Raw genomic sequence first — 5,501 nt, 5'->3', positions numbered from 1 at the left:
TCCTGGCTGCTTTTCCAGGAAAGCTTTGCAGAAAGCTGCCCCCCAGTGCCTCCAAATAAAGCACGGAGGTCACAGGAGAGGCAATATCCTGGGAGATGTGCAGAAGGACAATGATCAGGGAGCACTTTGTTGTCAAAACCTTGCATTTCAAAAAGGAAGGACTGGTGATAAATCTAGGTAGGGAAGACAAAAAAAAATGTTGGGGCAGATATGTAAAAAATCTGGGTCAATCAGGTGATTAATTGATCAACTGATCAAGTGCTTGATCAATAAAAGAGAGAGGTCTGTGCCAAGGACTGGAATGAGGAAGATGATAAAGGAAAGGACAAAGGCTGGGAGAAATCCCTTTAAGGAATGCCCAAATCATCTACAGTGCCTCTTCTCCAATAAACAGCAACACATTTAAACCTTGCAGCATTCCCTAATTATTCTGGACATGAGCCTGGAGTGCTGCTTGCCCTGGGCATGAACTTGTCCATGAAGTGCCCATCTTTAGGAGCACAGAAAGTTCTCTGTATTTACAAGGCAGACACCCATTTATTGTGGCTGGTGTGTGCCCTGTGCAGAAGGAGAGCTGCTACAGCTACATGAATTTAGTGATGGTAATTTCAGTGTGACCAAGTATTTCCTTCCCTGGAAAGGTAAATGATCTATGGGTGCCACCATCCGAGCACCCTGGGAGCCAGGCAGGGTGGTACGATAATATCCAAGAAATGAGGATCAGGTCTGGGTGCTGGTGCTGCTGCAGGCAACTGGAGGCTCCCCAGGTTGCCACAGCAGGGATGGACTTGGCTGCAAAGATCTGCATCCTGCAATACAGGGAAGGGGAAGGAAGTCTTCCAGAAGGAAACCTAAATTGGAGCCAGAACCAGCACCAAGTCATCATCACAAGGGTGAGCAATTAATGATCAATCCAAAATCTGCATTTGTTTCCTTTCTCGAGCACAAAATGAGGCCACTGGCCTCTCTGCATAGAACCGAGCTCAATTCATGGGAAACGCAGCACCCGAGCAGAAATTCCCGTGTTTGCCTGGCTCCAAGTCCAAACTGCAAAAAGCAGGTGCTCAAAGCACCGTTCTTTGCCTGAGGGATGCTGGCAGGGTACCCCGAGTGGGTATCCATGAGGGGATGCAATCCTGGGGTGGTCACGGACTCTGCCTCCGTTCCCGCTCCGGTCTCTCCCACGGGACCCAGGGAACTGGGGTTTCTCCGGCTCTGTTGCCATTCATCCCGGCACAAGGGAACCTCCTGCCTCACACCAGACACCACAACCAGACCAGGCTCACAGACACCAAGCTCCAAAGTAAAGCAAGACAATTTGCAATTAAAAAACCCCCAATATTTGTAAATACATCCGTGCCTCCTGCACAGTCCATCAGACAATCAGGGAAGCACAGAATGGCTTGGGTTGGGAGGGACCTTAAAGATCATCTCATTCCAATCCCCTGCCATGGGCAGGGACATATCCCCGTTAAAAAATAAACCCTCAAAAGGATCTCAAGCTTCAGGAGTTAAAACACAACAAAAGGTCCAACCTGCCCATGGCCCACACGGCGTTTCCAACAAGCTCCTCTTGCAAAATTAGCACGAGCTCAGCTTCCTCAGCTTTCTTACAATTCAAACTCGACAGTTTCAAGGAGAATTGAAAGTTTCTCAGCCAGGGTGTCTCTCATTCTTTGTTTTTCCTCTCTTTCTCTGCTCCGTCGCAGCATCCAGGAGGTTCTCCTGGTGGCGATGTAAAAAGCGTGTTATCGTTCCTGGATGAAGAGGGGAAGCAAGCAGGAACCTGTGTTACACTCCAAGACAGACAGGGCTGATTAATTTGCAGTTAACATCAGCTCGCTTCATTATCCCTTCATCGGAGCCTGACAAATGCGCAAACAACAATGAAAAATAGAAATTAATAGGAGTATTAGCAGCCTGCTATGGATTTAATCCCCACAATAGAACATATGGATGTGTTACACCTTGTTTCTTTGTAATGACCTCATACCCACCCTCCTGTCCTTGGGCACAAATCTATTTAAATTTAAAGAGATCTATTTATATACACACGTGTGTGTGTGTGTGTGTGTCCGTGTCTATCCATATGCATGGGTACACGTGGCTGGGAGGGTTTGCTCATCACTTACCAGTTGAGTCTGGGAAAAGCACTTGCACTGAACTAAAGCACCTGCACAATTTGACCTTCTGTTCCCAATGTCTCAGCAAGAGAAGGAACCTCTGGGGCCCTGTCCCCACTCAGCTCCACACTGAAGGGGGAGGATCGACCCAGGCTGGGAGCAGACACAAACACCCTGATGCCACTAAGCACCGACCCATCGTCCTGTCCCCAAGAGAGAAGGCATCAGGGCGCCTCTTCTCCTCATTATCCTAATTTGCACCTCTTTCCATGGTTTCTGATGCTTGTCTGCTCAGCTTGGAAGGTGCTTTTCACCAGGACATCATGGAGGTCTCACAGAGGAGCTGCCTTTGAGTGGGAAGCGGATGCTCTCCCATTTTTCTGTAGGCATCTCCTCCAGCCCTGCTGCTGTTTGAACAGGAGTGTGTGGGGAGGCCAAGGGGTGATTAAAAAATTATATTAAAGCATGTTTGTGCCAAACCTCTGTAGTCCCTCGAGTCAGGCAATGTCACCGCAACAGAGTGAAAATCCACAGTGGGGAGTCACCCAGGTGTTTTATATGCTCCAGGAAAACCTGAGGATCTGGAAGGAAACAGGGAATTTCAAGCATTACTACTTTTCTCACTGAAAGCCCCTTGAAAGAAATGCTATTGAAAGAGCTCCTCATCTACCCTTCAAGGTGACCTGCAAATGAAAAAAATGGGTTTCTGGCCTTATTTTTGGCTGAGTTACGAAGGCCTGGAAAGTTGGCAGGGATTCGAAGCAACACTGGGATTTAATTTTCTTTTTCTCTATTTTCTTTCTTTTTCTCTTTTTTTTTTTTTTTTCTTCTCTGCTTGAAATGTAGTTCTTGTCTTGCCTGGCACTCTGTGGGCAAAGAGAGAACCCATGAAATCCAGCCATGACAAAGGACTGACACTGGTACATCCAAGAGAAGGACACACCAGCTCCTGGTTTGCCTCCAAACGAGGAGAGGGAATACTTTTGCCTGCAGGAGGGTTATTTCTAGGTAGGAGAGAAAGCACTTATTTGGCTTCTCGTGGCCTCTATTTAACTCCCTGATCTAAGGAGATCTTGGGTGAAAGTAAGGCTCTGATAAAGATCTAATTCCCTTTCTTCTTTCAGTGCCTGCTGGGGGAATTCCCATGTAAGTAGGGCTGGAAGGAGTAGAAGGAGAGGGGAAAAACCCTTGTCTGTGTCAGGAAAAAAACTGACTCACACTAATAACTCACAGGGAAGGAAGGAGGCAAACATTAAAATGCCTACACGGAAATTTGGAGAAATTAGAAGCAATTAAATACTCTAAATCAGAGGGCTCTCACCTTGCTAAGGAAGAAAACCTGGATGTGGCAGCCAAAAGATAAACCGGGAAAAATAGAACTTGGGCAAGCAGGGAGCAGGGACATTGCTCAAAGGAGTTTGGTTTGTAAAGCTTTGCCAGGGAAGGGGAACCTGGCCCACGGGGCCACGGAGCGCGTCACCGACGGGCAATACGAGACCCGAGCTCCAGCGATGGGCATTACCCCCTGTGCCACCTGGGTGTCCTCAGAGGTGGCAGCCCCTGTGGCTGCCCTCAGCCTCCTCATCCCCACTGGCCCAGCAGTGCCAGTGCCACCCCCAGAGCCTCGCGGGTGACGAGCGGCAGCAGCGCATTTTCTGTCTCACGCGCTTATTTCCAAGCCAAAAGAGCTGAAAATATTTGAGCCACCAGCGACCTGATGCTGCTCTCCTGGGACACCCAAAAGATTTCTCACAGGGAGGGGCTGAGCTCTGGTGGCACCACCTCTGACCATGCTGGGCAAACAGCAGCAGTGCCACCCTCCGAGAGAGGGGACAACAGCCAGAGCGCAGCAAAAAGCTCTTGTTGCCTTCAAACTGTTTTTCCCTATACACAGCACCACAACACCACAGCCTGGGAAGGGAGATCCCTGGTTTTCCAGAGGCCTTGTGGGGTTAGAGAGATCGGACACCAAGCCTGCCACCAGCTGAGAAATTTGCACTGGGATAGTCTAAACAATTGTCCACAGCTGTAAGACGAAGAAGCAAAAATATTTGATTTAACTGAATTTCATTTTTATTTTGAATTTTTTATTATTGCTGTTGGGAGGACGTATCCATCATCCCTTACTCCAGAAGCCCTCACTTATTTCCACACCAATTTGATGGCATTTTTCACAACTCTAAACTTTTCCTTTTTTTTTGCTGGTGCCTGGCTTGGAGCTCCAGAAAAGCACTGACAGCAAAAGGCAGGAGCTGGCTGCTCCCAGGGTCTCCTACCGGGGGTCTGCTCCACTTGGTGGTCCCGGTTCCTCAAGCTTTGCCCTCTCCATGCAAAGCTTGAGAAATGTGAGGAGGCAAAATAACAATGTGAAGAGCTCCTGAGACGAGAGGCTGAGGAAGAAGGGTCTAGGGGAGCACCAGGCAGAGCCCACTGGAGCCCATTTGTCCCCTGGACACGCAGATCACTGTGTGGCTGTGCTCATTTCACAGACATCATTTGGGAAAGCCAAAATAAAACGATTTACTCACCAACTCCGGCACCAACGCCACGCAGGAATTCTCTGAGCCCAGTGGAGGAGTCGGGAGACACCGCTAAGGAAAGAGCTGGGGAGCAGCTGAACCCCATTCCCCGTGGGCCAGGAACTGGGGTGTCATCCAGAATGAGAAAAAAAACAAATTAAGCAGCACCCTGAAAATTGTTCAAATGGGTCATTAGATGAAAGTGCAGGACACCAGCCCAGACAGGATGGGACCACGCTGGAATTCCAGCAGAAAGGAGGTTGTGAGTCCCCGCCAGGTCAATGGAGCGGGAAGCCAGGCTGGGCCTCCTCAAGGACCTTCTCTGTTGAGAACCACAACAGCAGCGAGATCCTCCAAAAAGTGCAAGTCCCAAATCAAAAGTCAAGCCACTACTAACAGAAAGACATTAACAAGATCTAAAACTCTGCTCTGCAGAGGTATTAAGATGTTGGAACTAAACCTGTCTTATTCCTGCTAGTGGCTGCATTTTAAGGAAACCTTTTAAAAGGATTATCTTCAGGAACTCTCTTTCAACAGCCTTCCCTTTAAGAGTCCTTCATGGTGATAGCACTATTAATTATGCTATGTGATATGATTATGTATTTGTTCAGGTCCGGCTTGGAAACACGAGGCAGGGCAACATCTGCAGGTGTCACTTCCAGCACGGAGCCTGGGAACTCCAGCCTTTGATGTGGAGCGCGGGTGTGTGGGCTATGCACAGGGCAGGCACCCACGAGGCGCTGGGCTTTGCAGTGCCACCAGCCTGTTTGATCTGGGGGGGATCACCCAGTGCCTTTACTCACACAGGGAGTTTTGGAAAAGGCTGGCGAGGAGCCCCGAAGCGCCGGCTGGGGGCCCT

This window comes from Corvus brachyrhynchos, unplaced genomic scaffold, assembly GCF_000691975.1.
Source record: "Corvus brachyrhynchos isolate BGI_N302 unplaced genomic scaffold, ASM69197v1 scaffold63, whole genome shotgun sequence".
NCBI classification, from domain to species: Eukaryota; Metazoa; Chordata; class Aves; order Passeriformes; family Corvidae; genus Corvus; species Corvus brachyrhynchos.
The sequence above is the reverse complement of the archived record's forward strand: the minus strand, read 5'-3'. Positions refer to the sequence as shown.